The 18082-nt window shown below is 24.8% G+C and overlaps 1 protein-coding gene across 1 annotated transcript in view; it reads right to left on the bottom strand.

Annotated features, from left to right (window-relative positions):
- The window catches only part of LOC132929970 (uncharacterized), a 97362-nt gene extending 79769 nt beyond the window's left edge, over positions 1–17593 (bottom strand). Inside the window, exon 1 of the mRNA XM_060995627.1 lies at positions 17310–17593. The gene's annotated coding sequence lies outside the window, so the exon portion shown is untranslated. The remainder of the gene's footprint in view (positions 1–17309) is intronic.
- Between the last annotated feature and the right edge of the window lie 489 nt (positions 17594–18082).

The following is an 18082-nucleotide window of genomic DNA, read 5'->3' as shown; positions in this document are numbered from 1 at the left end:
TGTAAACCGTGTGAAAATAAAAACATACTCAAATGTTAGATCATAGAAAAATTGATTAAAAAAAATTTTTTTTTAGAAGATTGTTTTTATATAAAGTCCATATTACATAAGTACTTACATAAAAAAAAAGTAACCCTTTTGAACATTGATATTAATTGCTTACTGCTATGAAGTATGATTACTATGTGTACACTAGCCACACGACCACGCATGTCTCTCGTATGAAAATAGTACATAATACGACATACAGTTTTAAAATTATTTACTTTAGTTATAAAGTAGAGCAATGGCTTTAATCACATCAATATGTCTTGTATAGAGTCTGGAATATAATAAATTGAAAGCGTTTAATGCATATAATTCAGTGCAAAAATCTAAGGAGATAGTAAATTATATCAAAATATACGTTTATATCACTTAACTAAATTAAACTATTCAGTTAACTGAATAAAACGGGTTTTTTTTTGTTTGTTTATACTATTCTCAATTAAGTTATTAAATTATTCAAATTTCTAAATATAATAATATAATAGTTAATTTGGTTTTCGTTGTTTATTTATATAAAATATAAATTAATATTATTATATTACAATCCTGGTAATTTATAAAATGTACATTCATTATTTCAAAAATATGTTTTTTTTTTTAATATTCTTACTAAAAAATTTAAGACACACGCAATTTTAATCATTTATATTTCTCTTTTTTTCTCACTCGTATTTTCATTATAAAAACTACTATTATCTACTTATTTTTTAATTATTACCAATACCTTTTATATTCTGAGTGGATTGATACATGTATTGGTTTTACAATAATGTACTTTGTTTTTTTTGTGTGTCTAACGGTACTATTGTGACTGTATAAAAGCTTCAATATTAAACTTTATGAGAGGAAATTTGATTTACTTATTACCTTTAAGATATTCGATGTCAATATTTTTTATTAGTTTTAAATTATAAAAGATTGAATGTTGAAACAGAGAAATTGCTTATTTACGATGACGTAATACCATAACAGACGTTCTACTGATAAACTATTTATGACTAGGAAGTAAGACATACAAATGATAGCAAGTACACGGGAAATGCGTGCGGTTAACGTTTGACATAATGGATAACTGGGAACAATTAGGTGTCATATAGACATTGAAAGGATCGTTTATATATAGGTATATATATATATTATATAGGAAGGATTCTAGACAAACAGATATTCAGATAGACAAAAACCTATATTTTTCGAATCATATTCAATCAATCGCAAACAATCAAAAACCGTATAGTTTTCACTATTTCCCTTGTTTAACTTCGGAAGCAATTTTTTCTCACAAATTAAAACTTACTTATATATTATATCATAATATGTAATTGACCAATTTTTCTATATGTAGCATTAATCAACTATTAAGGCATATATGTAAATACTGATTTGTTCGTCAGAAATTTAACCATTCAGAATTTGTCAAGTATACTTTCCTTTCAGAAAGAAATATCCACTCTTTTTATAAAACAGTATTATCATTTCACCATTCGAAATATCAGCCAAAAATAACCACAGAACCATAATTTAAATCCATTCTAAAACAATTTTAATCAGAATAACAACCCAAAACTTACAAATCATGTCCATGTATCACTTTAAACATTTTGGTGAGATTCTGGCTCAATACAAAATGTACTGAAAAATAAAGCAAACATCCATTCTACTCAGAACCTCAAGTAACTGACATAATTTTAAAGAAATCGAAACCCGGAATCGTCAGTATTACAGTACTTAAACCCTGCTTGCATCATCAACCACCAACGCCTACACTGTTACCACCATTTACGAGCTGACCCATGACCAGTCGACCTTAACGGAAACATCGACCTGCAAACCGTTGACATATTGTGGCAATATTATAAAATAGTCGTTTTCATGTATGTCTACCAATTTTAAGACCTGCAGCCGGTATCGTTAACGCCAACGATGTCCATTTACCACAAAGCTAAATTTATATCACTTTTATTTGAAAATTGTGGGTACACAATAAATACATTTTGTTGAAATTTCTAAAACAATATACATTTGTAAAATAAAATATATATATATATATTATTATTGATTTATATACCTAACCTATTAAACTATATGACGCATCTAACAATATTATTGTTGTTGTATTTATAAAATTCCTTGGTATTGTGATTATATTATTATCATGGAAACCAGTTAATGAAAAACTACTGAAATAGTTACAAAAATCCCAATATATTTTACGCACAAGTATTCTACCAATACCCATTGGTATTTTGTAGTATAGGATCAGTTGGGTGGATCGAATAATATCGGATGTTCATATGAACAACGGTAACAGCAGTGACAGGATCAGTGTAGGATATATTAAACAATAACTCTAAGATTATAAAACAAGCTTTGTTACGGTTATAGGTAAAAATAAAAAGAGAGAGAAAAACAGAATAGGAACTTTCAACACAAATTAAAAAATAATAATAACTGTATTTCCATTCAACACTAAACTCAGATTGTACAATAAAACTATAAATCTATAATTATAGAGTGAAAAGCTATAAAATACTTACAATAATGTATTTATGTAAACATTATGGACAGTAGAATATCTTACTACATATATCTGTAGTTAATAATATTAATAACACGTATAAGTACACGATTATTTTATTTATTCATCAAAAATTATGGGTCAGACTCAATCAAAAATATATGTACAAAACATAATTTATTATATAAAATATAAACATATATTATTGTATATAAAACAAAATATTCTGTACAAATAAAATACTTAGCATATGTAAACCAAATGATAAATTTTAGAAAAAGTTTAAAGGTAGATTCTAAATTGGGTATAATGGGTATATGGGTATTTAAGAACAGTAAAAAATATTGGTGTAATAACAAAATTAAAATATAATAGTTTAACGAAGGTGATATTATTTGCCCGCCTTCGTTTAACTCATTCTCATAATGATCGACGTCTACTATACTTACCACTAATTCTTGACAAAACAAATGCTTGTTTATTTATTTTGGTCTTAACTCTTAATCTTACTTAAATCTTAATTAATGAGTAATATGTTAAGCCATTAAGTGGTAGGTTATTTACATTAAATTGCACTGAAATTGGTTCAGTTTTTGAATAAAAAGTAACTTAGATTCTTAATTTTCAAAATAATAGGAACAAAGAAAAATATATTACGTAAAACCAAGTTTTGACAAAATTAATTTAGGTTATTTTATTGTTGTAAATCAAAAATAAAAAAGCTATTTGATAACAGATATTTGAAATTCTTAACAAGGTTGTTTAGAATGTTTAGATACACATTTTCTAGAATATGATTGATAATTCAAAATATTATGGCTATTTTTGTGCTATTTACATATATTTAATATTGTTGAAATTATAATTCGATTTATTATAACAGCATTTTTGTTTGTAGTCAAACATTTTAAAATAATAAAATAAGACTTTTTATAAATAGTTCTCATAATAATATTATTAAATAATATAAAACCATTCGTCCAAGTAAAGTTTTTAGAATTAATCCTAGGGATTTGAAACTTTTCTTTATTACATATTTACAAATACTGTAATTTTTTAAACGCAATTAAATTTTCAAAATATATAGTCATAAATAAGACAAAACAGAAACTTATTGTTATTTAAAACTTATATATTTTGTAATCAGTCAAAAATGTATCGAAAACTAAAATAGTTTACAAACAAATACAAAAAAGGGAAAATATTTATTTATTCGTGTATTTTGTTTATTTAGTTTTACAGATATATATTTAATATCACTTATACTTATTTTATACACAAATATTATTTAAAAAAACATGAACCCGTTTAAACAAGAAATAAAAAATTATAATAATTCTACTAAAATTACAACCATATTCATATAATGAATGATGATTGATGATCGATCCATATATCACGAGTAATAATAATATTGGCTTTAGATAAACATATGCAATATAACTATTAATTATTATTATAGTCTGTTAAAACAAATAAATGACATAATCAATATAGACTATATGTTTTACAAAATATGTCATATAAAATTGTGTAGTACCAACGAACAATATATTTTAACTTATTTTGTTAATATTTGAAATTTAAATTTTTTATATTATTTTTTTAATAAAATTTAGTATTAATTTCATATACAGTCGACTCTGTGTAACTCAAACTTCAAGGGATACAAAAAAAATTCGACTCACTAAAAATGTTGAGTTATTAAATTCTTAAAAAAATATTCATTTATTTTTTAAATGTAGTACCTTTGTAGCTTACAAAAACGTCTAAATTTACATTTACACATATTACATACCTACTTACATGTTATCATTTTTGAAGGATTTGTCTGAGGTTAATTATTTTTGTTTATTTAATACATTACGCTTGACTGCTCAATTCTATTATCCAAACAACAAAGTGATTTAAATATATCTTCCATACCTTTATTAATGCATTCAATGTACTAATCTAATGTTTCTAATTCAAATGTCACTTCTTTAATAAATTGTTATAGTGCAGAGTTCTATTTTCGGGTCTTTGACTTCTTCGTTATCTATGTCAAATATATCGGAAATAATATCATCTTCAGTCCATTCTCCACAAATATCCAAATTTTAATCAACATTAAAATATGATTTAAAAGTTATTTGAAGAATAATTTTATTTGTTCAGCATATCGACAATTTTGAGTTATTAAGGTTACCGAGAATCAACTGTAGGTATTTCATTTGACTGTTAACAGTCAAATTTGTTTAATATTATTTGTTTAAAAGTAATTGTTATGTATATAAATTAACAATTAAATTGTATTCTTTGTTATTTTTAATTACTTTTTTTTTTTTACTAATTAAAGTTGTCTTCAATTCAGATTAAAGAGTTTTTTCAAAAATGTTTACGTTTACATAATATAAATGTATTTAATATATTTTAAAATACAAAAAAAAAATGTATATAGAATAACACCATAAAAACATATAATAATTATAAAAATGTAAGACAATATTTTCATACATAATAGCAATAAATTAGAGTGATATTCTTAAAATTAACTAAAACTGTAGTAATGAGTTAATTTTAATAACAAATGTGTTTTCAATTATAAATAATTGTATTATCGCAATGGTAATCGCAGTCGCCAATTTCAACAAGTAATACAAATACTTTAAGTCTGGATGTTAAAAGAGTTGTAATAAATAGTTCTAGAACATCAAATAAAACTAAAACCTTTCATATACAATCTGCAATCACATTCTAGCTTACTAGTATTTATAGTTGTATAAATATTTCAATATTTCAATAATTAAACTATAAACTATGTAATGGAAAACTTTTGCTATAAATATAAGGCTAAAATAATAATACGATATTATTATTTATAATGTAATTTTCTAAATTCTCTAATCAATGATCATAATAACAAACTATAATTTTTTTGAAAATTTAAACGCTTATAAAAATTTTTTGTTGGGTCAAAAACCTTGAAATTCAATAAGTTGTAATTGTTAGTGATTCAAAAAAAAAAAATTAAGCATAAATCCACCAATAATTTTTATAACCGTTTAAAATTAGACGAGTATGTCAATACCACAAACATTGGCAAATTATTTTGTAGCTAAAAATTTAGGATATAATTTTAAATATAAGATACTTTATTGTTCTGTAACTTATATTAAAACATTTTTATCGGAAAGTTAAATTAATTTTTTATGAAGTTTTAAAATTTAGTATAATATTTCTCACAAGTACCTATTTCATTTTGTAAATAAAAAATCTAAAACTTACAAAAACATAATTATTTTTATACATATAGATATATTTTATATTCAAATTTGGAAGGACTTTTATACTTAAACGATGTTCATTATTTCGCTTTAAACATTATTCATAGAGACTCAAATTTTGTACGTATATTATTAATTTTACTTGACGTAGCGATATTTTTAAAATGTATAGATTCATTTTAAGGTATTACTTATTTATACCATGAATATTTTCACACTATTTTAAAGTAAAGTGATATAGACTCAAAAATGAAAACTAATAATATAATATAATGGTATAAATAATACGATGGTACAATAATTAAATACTTTTATTCATAATAAAAATTAAATCAACCTATTGTAATACTAATAATAAGATAAACATTTTTAATAGCTATATCAAAAATAGGTACTTATCATAAAATATACTTAATGGTGTAGGCTGACTTTGCTCAACATCGTTTTTCATATAATATCTATAATATGATAAAGCATGGAATATTCAAATTTAAATCATACATTAGAGTGACCCACCCGACATCTACTTTATTAAAGCAGAATGGTATTAACAAATTTATTCTTTAAAAATATAATAACCACTATTGCCCCAATAAACATGTATATTCAATTGTATAAATACGGTTGTAAAACATTGATTAAATTAAAGACACGTGATTTACAAGTAATAAATATTATTCATTGATTTTAAAGGCTTTCGCTTTAAACAGAAATAATTGACAGAGTATACCTAGTTGTAGTTTCAGTGGTCAGACACATGGACGCGAGTGCGTTGTTCAGTGTTCAACCGTTATCGCTTTACGGGGCGCACTTGTTTTTAGGGCGCACGAGCACTCAACATCTAGACGATACAATAAAATATATAATATCTAAAAGCACTGGAATTTTTAATTTTAATAATAAAAACACACTGGATATAATGAGTCATGGCCACACCACCCGTCTCCACTTCCCTTGTATGCTCCGCAGTCCGCAGTATAAAGTCTATTGTAATATTAAGCATTTCCATTGCTTCGTATATAATGTAAACCGCGTATACGGTATACTAGATATATACAGTTTTATTATGATATAATTATTTTAACCGACAACAGCATATTCCGAATCGCAAACATTTGCTAATTTAGTAGTACGAAAGATGAAAACTCCAAGAATAAAGGATAATTTGTTTTAAATAACAGTGCATACCTCAAGGGCACCATTTGGGGTATCGCAGGGTATACATTGGTGTCCCTATTTTTTCCTAAAACTTATTGGCCTGCCTTAATTTTATACTGCGCCAGTACAGCTAAAATGTAATAAATAAACTATAATAATAGTTTTTGAAAAATATTTTATAAATAATATATTTTTTTAATCTTTATTGTAGTTAACATTTATTGATAGTTGTAAGATTATAATCAATGGATCAAAATTAAAAAATATATTTATCTGTCTTATTAGCTTCTTAAGATTGTGAGATAAATATAAATTATTAAAAATGTCTAAAAATCAATCTTACGTTATTAATTTTGCTAATTATTTAAAAATTCTTAATTTCAAACTTCAAATAATTTAATGATACAAATAACTGCATGCTAATAGCTTACATGGATTTTTTTTTATAATATATTGCTTACAGCTTTATTTGTATAATCAAAAATTTGATTTAAATGAATAATAATAGTCATTATTACTCATTATAATTTAAGGCTCTTAAGTTAAATGTATGAATTATATTTATAGACAATGACAGTATAATCAAGGTTCAAAGTAAGAGTGTGTAAGCTAGTTGTGAGACTTCTACAAATAGGCTAAAATATATAAAGAATGTCGCGCGCCCTATCTTTTAAGATAGTAATAAATTTCAATATTTTTACTATGTTCCGATGTGGTGGACAAATTTGGCCTGCTTAATAATTTGGCAACCCTATTTTAAAACTGAATTGGCACCCCTGGCATACCTTATACCATCCAATAAGATGCAAAAAATGTGATGCCCCCCTTCCATTCAAAGATAAAAATTAGTCACTAAAATCATTCGTTTATGTATATTATATTTAATATTAAAAATATACGCAAGCATCGTAATCCATTAAAATATAATAAATATTGAACCAAGGCCTTGACTCTAATGATGAGTGTTTTCAGTAAATTCCGGATGAGATAGCTATTATATTTTATTATTTGAGTTTTTACTAAAACAAATAAAATAAATGTTAACAACACTTACAACATGTATAAAATAAATCATATAATTTTTATTAGAAATAAACAATATACACAGCTAATGCACAATAAGTTTATGTGGTAAGAAAAATATCAAGGACTTGAGGTGATGTTGAATAAGAAGCCATCCATTGACGACACTTGGCAATATAATTTTATTGAAAATATTAAAATATATTTTATTAATGGAGAAATGTTATTCCTTTTTATATATTTTAAAATGATCTGATACAGTAATGTAATATTATAAATGAAACCAATGGAAGGATTTGGCATAATATACTAATAAATAAATTTATATAATTACGTTTTATAACTTAACGTATGTGATTTTAAATACATTTTTGTAATTATAATACAGAAATAGTATCACTTAAATTTTTTCAACTAATATTTACTCAGTTAATTACATTATAGAAAAAAAAATGTGTTTTAAAAAAAATTCAAGTAGTTAGAAGTATGTCACAACAACATATTGTAGTGTTCTCATTCAACACAATTAATTTTAGATGACATTCTTTTAATTACGTTTAATAATGGGTACGTGTATGTCCATTAACCATATGTCAGAAGTACCTGGACGTTTCCAGTACCATTACAAAAACAATAGAGTTAATAATTCATTGATAATGGCTACAATAAGTATCTCTTATATCATTTATAATGATGAATTGATGAACATGAAAACGAATCCAATGGATGGTACTAAATGAAAAAGTAAACTAATTTATTTAAACATTTTAAATTTTAAAAATCAGTTACTAATTATTAAAATGAGTAGGTAATATATTTATTAATTTAACAAAATATAATACCTATTACCTATTACCTGCTACTATACTGTTACATTATGAATGTTAAATATAAAAACAGGATCTATTCTTCTATCACCTCAGAATGTACATATCATACTAGATAATATTTTAATTTAATATTATAGTTTCTACGACAATTATTTACCTACATAATTGTATGATGGAAAAACTTTTTCTTCTTAAATATTAAATTTTTTTCAAATAATATTATATTTTATTTATAAATGTAATAAACTTTTGACGATATTTTATAGAACTAGATGATGAAATATTTAAAAGAAATTTAAAATTTAATCCCCCATAGATTCTTATAAAGAAAAATAAATAGAAATGACTGTTTTTATATTTTTATATATTACCTATGTAATAACATAAAAAGACGTATAAACTGCAGTAAAAACATTTAAAAACTTGTATTACTTTAATTTGTCTTTAAAAACATTTTTGAGACTATATATATTCATACAATTTTGAAAATTTTAGTTTATTTTAACTATAGTACTTTGACTACTTCTAAAGACGTTTACTTCGTGTACAATGAACATTTTATTTATGTTTACACACTTATAGTTCTAATTAATTATTATAGTACTATACCAAAAAACATAAAATATAATATAATATTGATATATAAATGTAAAAGTTTCTTATTTGATTTTATATTATTCATAATAATGTATATTAATATCTTACATACAAATTGCATAGAGCACCTCATATATAATATAAAATCTATTACAATACACATTATATAAATAAATTATGAATTTAATTTAATTTATGAACCAACTTATTGACTTAATTAAAATTAGATTTCAATAAGAAATTTGTTTGTATTAAAATGTACATAAATAACTATAATAATTTGTTCTAATAATTGTTCTTCATTTTCAATCTTTTTAAGCAGATTTAATTTAAACTCCCAATTAAAATATATATCATATAATAATATTTAGATATATTATAATATATGTTATCTACTTTTTTACTATGATTAATTATTTATTTATATGAAGATACAGGTAATACTCGATATCTATCAAGTCTATATGACATACATATAGTATATAATACACAAATGTAGACACGTACACAGAAAAATATTTGCTCGTATGTATACTAAAAAATTATTTATATACTTATATATATTTAGTAAAACATAAATATTCAAAATGATGTATGATAATTCTGTACATCATTTTTGTAGTTACACACAGTAAACGATTTACTATTAGAAACAATTGTATTATTTAAATTGTTAAATCGTTTCTTTGCCTTTTTAATGCTTTATTTGTCAAAACGTATTTATTTCAAATATAAATGCAAATTCACAATTTTATTTCTTCTAAATGTTTGCTTTTTATCCACATTAATACAAAATACACATAATACCAAGATTTCACCCAAATTAGATGGAACCAATGAATCTAACCAAACGGAATTGTGGTTATATTAAAAATCAGTTGATAATGGTTATACATATTTGAGTATCATTTAGCGTTACCCAGAGAACACCACGGGGAGGCGATACTCTTTGTTCTCCAAACGTTTGTTGTTTTTTTTTACAAACGTTATTTGTTTTTGAATTTAAATTTTATTTAAATAATGTCGGTAATATTTATTTACTTCGCCTTATATATTTTACGGCGATCAGTAAGAATGAAAAAAAAAAAATACCCAATAAAATTAGTTTAATAGTAAAAATGGCCAAGGACACCAATATAAATTTCCAGAGCAAAATAGTCCATTAAAAATGAATTCGATAAAAAATAGCTTGAGAAAAATAGTCCAATTGAAAGTATGGCTAATGAAATAGTTATTTAAAAAATAATCAAGTACAATATCGCTGTAAAGGAGTTATGGAGTCGTTAATTAACTAAGCAGTGTCAAAATTATTTTTACCAACGTTTTATAATAACTATGTTGACTATTTAAATATTTAATTGGCTTTTTGCAATATTTTTATTATATAATTAATTTCACCACTACAGAAATGTATTGTTTATAAAAAAAATAATGATGTTTAATAAGATTACAAATGTTACAAAAATTTTCATCTTATGATGTACATATTTTAAGTAAAGAAGAAAAATTTTAATTAAAAGCCAGTAAATTACGCTGAGTATAAAATTTTAATAACCAAAGATTAAATAATAATATTAAATATACAATATATATATATATGTGTTTTTTTACTGTTGTCATCAAACTTTTAAAAAAGTTTTTTTAAATTATGGACTTTTTTAGTTATACGCTATAGTTAAATAAATGGTTTGATTTAATTTGTAAATTAGTTATTAGCATTTAAATTATGTATGTTATGTTAAATGTCTATTCAGTGTTTCTATTCATGCTCTGTATATATAATTAACTATTAAGCCATTTTCTATATCGCATCAATTTTCAATCGATTATTTTTCAATGTAATTTAATCAATACTTGGATATTTTTACCCGGTTTCTTACTTAACATAATAATAAAATAATATAATTATATTAAAATTAAATTTTTTTATAAAAATTTATGATTCGCATTAATTTTCAAAATATTGCACTAAAAAAAATGTTCTAGCTCTCTTTTTTATTTTTATTTTATCCTTACATTTGATGTTTTAGGTATTTTACATTTATTAATTTTAATTTTTTATTTGATTTAAATTAATATATTATTTAAATAATATAGAACAGTATAAATAGTATAGAAGGAGTAAAAATTATATAAAATAGGGTATAATATAGGTATTATAAATATTTCTTGGGATAAAATTTACAAAATTGATATATTCATACATATTTGTTGTAATATCTAAATTAATCATATAATAATGTTAATTCCCGTTAAATTGCATGCTCGTATAATGAGAGTAAAATCACTATTCTCAGAAATATATAATTTTTATTGCTTAAATATAATCTCAATACTTAGCGACCTTTCCAATAATAAATATTTAAATCATATCTTTGAATAATAAGTTAAAGGACAACTAATAAATTTAATACACTAATATTTACTATTGCTTGAAATAGTTTTTCATAGATTGTCAGAAAGACAAAATAATAACTACTTTTCCAACAAGACTTGTAATCAAGCATTTTGTTAACAAGCTTCATTGACTGGTAATAATTATTTTTATCCAATTGTTATTTAAATCAGTTTAATTATAACAATTTATTTTATTAAATGTATTCATATATTGAAAATAAAGTACAAATTGCGCTTATGATTTTATCAGGAATTTAAATAATTAATAATATGTATTATAATTTAATGACGTTTAAACAACATACAGAATTTTGTGTAACAAATAGTTTAAAAAAAAATTAAATTACATAAATTTAAAATATTTGTACTAGTCTATACTACATTGAACTTCATTTAAAATCAATAAATTATGATTTTTCCAAAAATGAAAAGGAATAAAATATTTAATTATTCTCAATTTTTAGATTTTTATTATTAGTTTTATATATTACATAAATATTTTTAATTTTATTTGGAATTGAGAATTATATTATGTACTTCAGACTTTATACTTGTTTTATAATAACAAGACAATCTTTAGAAATTCTGAAGATTTAAAATTAAGATCCAAAAATTGTTTGATGTTAGAACATAGTTAATAATTTATAAGTTGAACTATTCTAAAATAATTTGTTTTGGTTCTGCACATATTTATTAAGATCGTTGAAATCTATTTGATAACTTGATACGTTGTACCTTCCTATTTACGGATAATCGTTAATATTTAAAAGTAATACACAGTATGAATAGATTATATCAACGCTGGTCGGAAATTAAAAAATGTTCTTCCGTTTTATATTTTACTACACACAGAATCAGAATCAAACGTAGAACACGTACGTTTTATACATCGCCAACAAGTACCACGTGTATTTATTCGAACCAAAATGGTATTTTTTATAATTTATCCGAATCAGAATTTCTATATAGTTTACTCGTTGAAAATACATCTATAATTTTAAATGAAATATCATTTGAACATAATTATATTGAAATTGAAATAAAAATATATACTGAAACATGTCATGTATACCTACTTAAGTATAATCACAAATAAATACACAGTCATACATATATATATATATATAATGTTATTTATGTGATATTTGCAGAAAAATTATGGGTCTAAGACTAAGATTAAGATAACAGTCTTGGCAATAATTAAATAATTAGTCCTGCCTACTGAACTGGATTTAAATTATTTTCTTATAAATTACTATAAGATAACCTACTTGTGTTTAATGTACCTAATAATCTACTGAATTAGTAAGCTTTAACATGTTAATTTATGATTGAATTCACAATTATTCCTACCTATCTGCTCATCTATGAGCATGCAATTCAAAGTTTATTGTTACGATAAATGACATTAATTTATTATGTGATTATAATTATAATATATTATACGAATTATTAATTACTTTTTTTCAAAAATATTACGCAAAAAATGTACATTTTAAATATCAATGTTCTATACACATTATGTTGATTTAATAGTAATTATACACGCGACGAAATTTTGCTGTCACTTCTGTAAAACAAAGCCACTTAGTGAACAAGACATGAAAAATACCTTTTGTACTTATCGTGTATTGTACATGTAACATAAAATTATAAATATATTCACAAAATGTAGGTAACTACAATTTTAAAATATCAATCGTTTTTTCATGTAGTGTTTTCTAGGTAAGTCTATAAATACAATACTCTAAAATGTATAAATATTAACTATTGTCAACTGTTTTTTTAAAATGAACAGAATATATTCCGAGAGAAAAAGAATAAGCTGATTATATATTGACTATTTGGGTGAAACAAGGTATGTGTGTTTTGGATAAAAAAAAGGTCAGTTTTAGACCAAACATTGACTTTAAAATAAAATAATTTAATTTTTCATATAATATTAATATCTAAATATTAACAAATAAAATTACTAAACATAATATAAATAATTTTTAGCAATATATAAAACTAGTTATATTTTTTATTATTTAGTATTATGTTCTTCAATTTTATACATTCTTAATGAAACGCATTAAAACCATTTCAATACGTAACTCAATTCATTTAATGAATCATATTGATAGTTTAGATGCTATGTTCTGATGTCCAACAATGTTCAATTCATAATAAAATATTAATGATTATTTAATATTTGACAACACACTTTATCACATAAATTATATTTATGGTTTTTTTCTAAAGTCTGTTAAATAATACTATGTTTATACTGAATACAGACCCAATCTGATTAAAAAGTAAAAACAATTAATTTTCGTATAATTAAGTAGCAATTATATAAATAAAATCGGATAGTTAATAAACAAACAACTGCCAACATAATACCCAAAATAATTTTATACAAAAATTAAACACAATAATATTTTTTATGTTTATAAACACAACACTAGTTATATTAATATTAATAAAGTCTAGCGTTTATATACTAATTTGGTATAAGCTATAAGTATACTCAATGCAATTTTTATGTTTTTCTTTTATTAGCCAACTAATATTATAATTTACTACTTTCAAAGTTATTTTCATATTGCAATAATAATATTTGTTAAGATAACGAAATATAAATAAAATTGAATAGTAAAGGGTTAAACAATAAATAAGGAGAGTACTTTAGATAATATAGAATATTCAAAAATTCATACAAATGTAAATAATTTATTACTTCACTAAAAATTAAAATGCATTTTGTTTGATAAATCCTTATGTAATATTTTTCAATAGTACGCATCAATATTAAAATTATGTAGCTCCATATTCAATAATTTCGAATACATAATCTTTTTAATTACTTTAGATCTAAGTAATCAGATAGTCTACTGTATTTGTATTTTGTTGAAATACTTCTGCACATGAATAAAGTTTTATAACAAAAGACCTGTTTACATTCTTCAATTAAATTTGGATAAATATTAGATGATACATTACCTAGCTATAAGAAATAAGCACTTTTGATTTAAAAAAATGTATAAGGCTATTGTACAAATTTAAATATATAAATACTATATTTATTATTTATAAAGTTCAATAGCATATAGTCATAAAATCTATTAAAATAACTATAATTTATTTGCAGTCTACTATATTATTGTAAATTATTGACTAAACATTTATACGGAGTACAAATTCTACAATATCGTTAATCGGAAACAATTGATCGGTTCAAAAAAAAAAAAAAAACATGAGAATATGTATTACATATAAAATATTCGATTAAAAAGACATTAGATCATATATAAATTAATATAAAAGTACTGTGATATAATTATTAGTTCTCTAGTATCAATATTATTTTATATAATTAGGCATTAGTGTAATAGGTTATTTTTACACAAGTGCAGTGTTATAATATAGGTAATAATAACTATAATACACTTTAGGAATAAATAATGCCATAACGCGTGGAAAGGCATATTATTTACGTGAATATAATAAAATAAATATAAATTTTGTTTATTATAAATGTCGATAAATCATTGTAATAATTTGTAACTGTCAGTGTAAAAAATACTAAAAATAAGGAACATCGATTCACGTTGTATAAAAAAAAAAATAATAATATTAGCTTGATAAATACAAAAACTAGTAGATTGATAGATATAGGTAGGTATGTTTCGTAGTTCGTTTATATGTAAATAAAATAATATATGTTATATGTTTTCGTATTCTTATTATATTTATTATTTATACAGAGTTGAGCATGAAATCTAAACATTTAGTTTTAGGATTTTAAATTCTAAAATCCCTTTTTAAAAGATTTTTCTCAACTCTTCATTGGGGTAAATAATTTATGTTAAAAAATATTCAATTTATCTTTTGTATACTATTTCACAAAGTCATAATATTATGCTCTCGAGTAATTAAATTATTATGTATCTACTACAAAAACTTAACAGCTTACTCAATCTACCACCACAAATTGACATTCTTGAGCATCCTCATTTACTTTTTAAGTCTAGAATTCCCATATAGGTAGCGTGAAAAATTATAAAAAGAGAGCATAAAATGTCTGTGAAAGAGACGATGAGATCTAGTAGAAACTCGTAATCGTGACCTGATTAACGAACTGTTCATGAATTTACAAGAGCCTAGTGAAAAACACTCAATCGCACCTACTTCATAATTAGGGCATGATCAGTTCAAGATGCAGACGATCACGTGCGTAATGGAATCGTATTAATGACTTGAAGAACATATTAAGGGTTTGTGAACTTATTATTTGATTTATAATAATTATTATTATTTATTTTATTATCGCCACTTTCGTATATACAAATAATATATAATTTATCTATTTTATTTGTTTGTTTATATTTATTTATAATAATAATTAAAATATACTTTTACCTATGTTACTTTTTATACCGAATTGCCATAATACTTATGAGTTATAATTATAAATAAGCGCGTATATGTTTACAGATAATTGGTACCACATGCAAAAAATATTGAATAAATAACAAGTAGATTTTCTATAATCAAAACAAGATGCATGTGGTGTTATACTTATACAACAAGGGAAACGAAAAATAAATGTAAGTGCTTTATGCAATAATATTTTAAGGAAAAAATATTTGGATAGATACATATCTTATAAATGTTTGTTAAATGCATTTTTGTTTATTTAGGAAGATTTAAAAACGTCTGTATTTTGGATATCCTAGGGGGGGGGGAGCCAAAATGATGATAGTGGGAACAAGTGCCCAATTCCTCCCCCCACGAATTACGACACTAATAATTTTTATATTTATTTATAGTTTATATATGGCGAAACGGCGTACAACACAGTATAATTTACAGTACCCGTACTTTAAAATACAATATATATGTAGGTACCTAAATACAGTATTATTTATTATAATAATAACGTGCACGCAGAGTCATCGGCCTTATACTGACGCATAATATGTGCTGCAGTTGCCGCGGCATCATCGATATGGGTACACAACCTTACACCGCATACATATATTATGTAAATCCAAGAGACTTTATCGGCCGACGAGCCGCGAGACGGCTTTGTCGAAAACGGTATGCGCGCGATATCTCGAACATCTCGATAGACGGAAAATGCGTTATTAGGTATTATCATGATAATATGTAATGCAGCCGCGGGAATAAAATCAATTTCACGCGTAGCCGCATAATAATATTACGATGCAGCTATACATTGCAGTCTGACGAGTGCGCGGAAAAAATTGCAGCTGAAAAAAAAAGTCAAAACCGAGTCTATCGCACTCGTGGTTTTGAAATTTGGTGCATATACGGGCAAATCATCTTATACACTCGAGACCATTTTTTATAAAATTTGCATTTTAAAAACAATATGTACCTACATAGTATAGATATGTATATAGATAAACGATAATTTATATTATTTGTGATAACGCAAAAACCGTTAATATATAATATACTCACGACGAATAAATAATAATGATATATTATTTGCGGCGGCGACGATTTATTTTACCGCGTTCGATGACAGCACAGCACTCGCTGTTTATTTCGGATTTTCTGTTTTCCTATCGTTGACGCGACGGCCGCGCGCGCGACGACCACGACACTTGTTGATGTCTGAAACGGCGAACGAGCGCGCGAAACACGGGTCCAACGTAAACGGTACGCGGTGGCCGCGGAGAGCACGAGCAATGTGTAAACGGCTGGGGGACGTCCCTCCGGCCGGTCGCGATACTCACGTCTACTACGGCCACGGCGCCGCCGTCGTGCTCCCAGGGAAAATCGGCAGCCGCCGCCGACGCCGACGCCGACGCCACCGTCGCGGTTGCCTTGTGCAATATAATATTATGTGTGCCGCGCACCGCAACGAGACACGCGCCGACACGACGACGGCCATCGCAGTCACCGTTTTGGCGAATTATTATAATATTATACCTACACGCATATAGCTCACACGTGTAACCCGTTACCGAGCACCTGGTAGAGGGCAAGGTAAGCGACGGTAGTGTAATTACGAGTACACTATACTCAGAGCGACGCCGAGTTTGGTTAAGAAAAATCGTTTCGAGTGTAACTCGTCGCCGTGTACTGATTGACCAATTATACTCGACGACAGCCCATGTCGTCGCGGGTCCGCAGACCAAACCGGAATACAAAACGATAATATTATAGCGTTGTTGTGAGGTCTGTATTTGTCATAACACCGAAAGGCTCAACTCGGGTTGCAGTATTAC

Source organism: Rhopalosiphum padi, chromosome 4, assembly GCF_020882245.1.
Source record: "Rhopalosiphum padi isolate XX-2018 chromosome 4, ASM2088224v1, whole genome shotgun sequence".
In the NCBI taxonomy this organism is placed as follows: domain Eukaryota; kingdom Metazoa; phylum Arthropoda; class Insecta; order Hemiptera; family Aphididae; genus Rhopalosiphum; species Rhopalosiphum padi.
The sequence above is the reverse complement of the archived record's forward strand: the minus strand, read 5'-3'. Positions and strand labels throughout refer to the sequence as shown.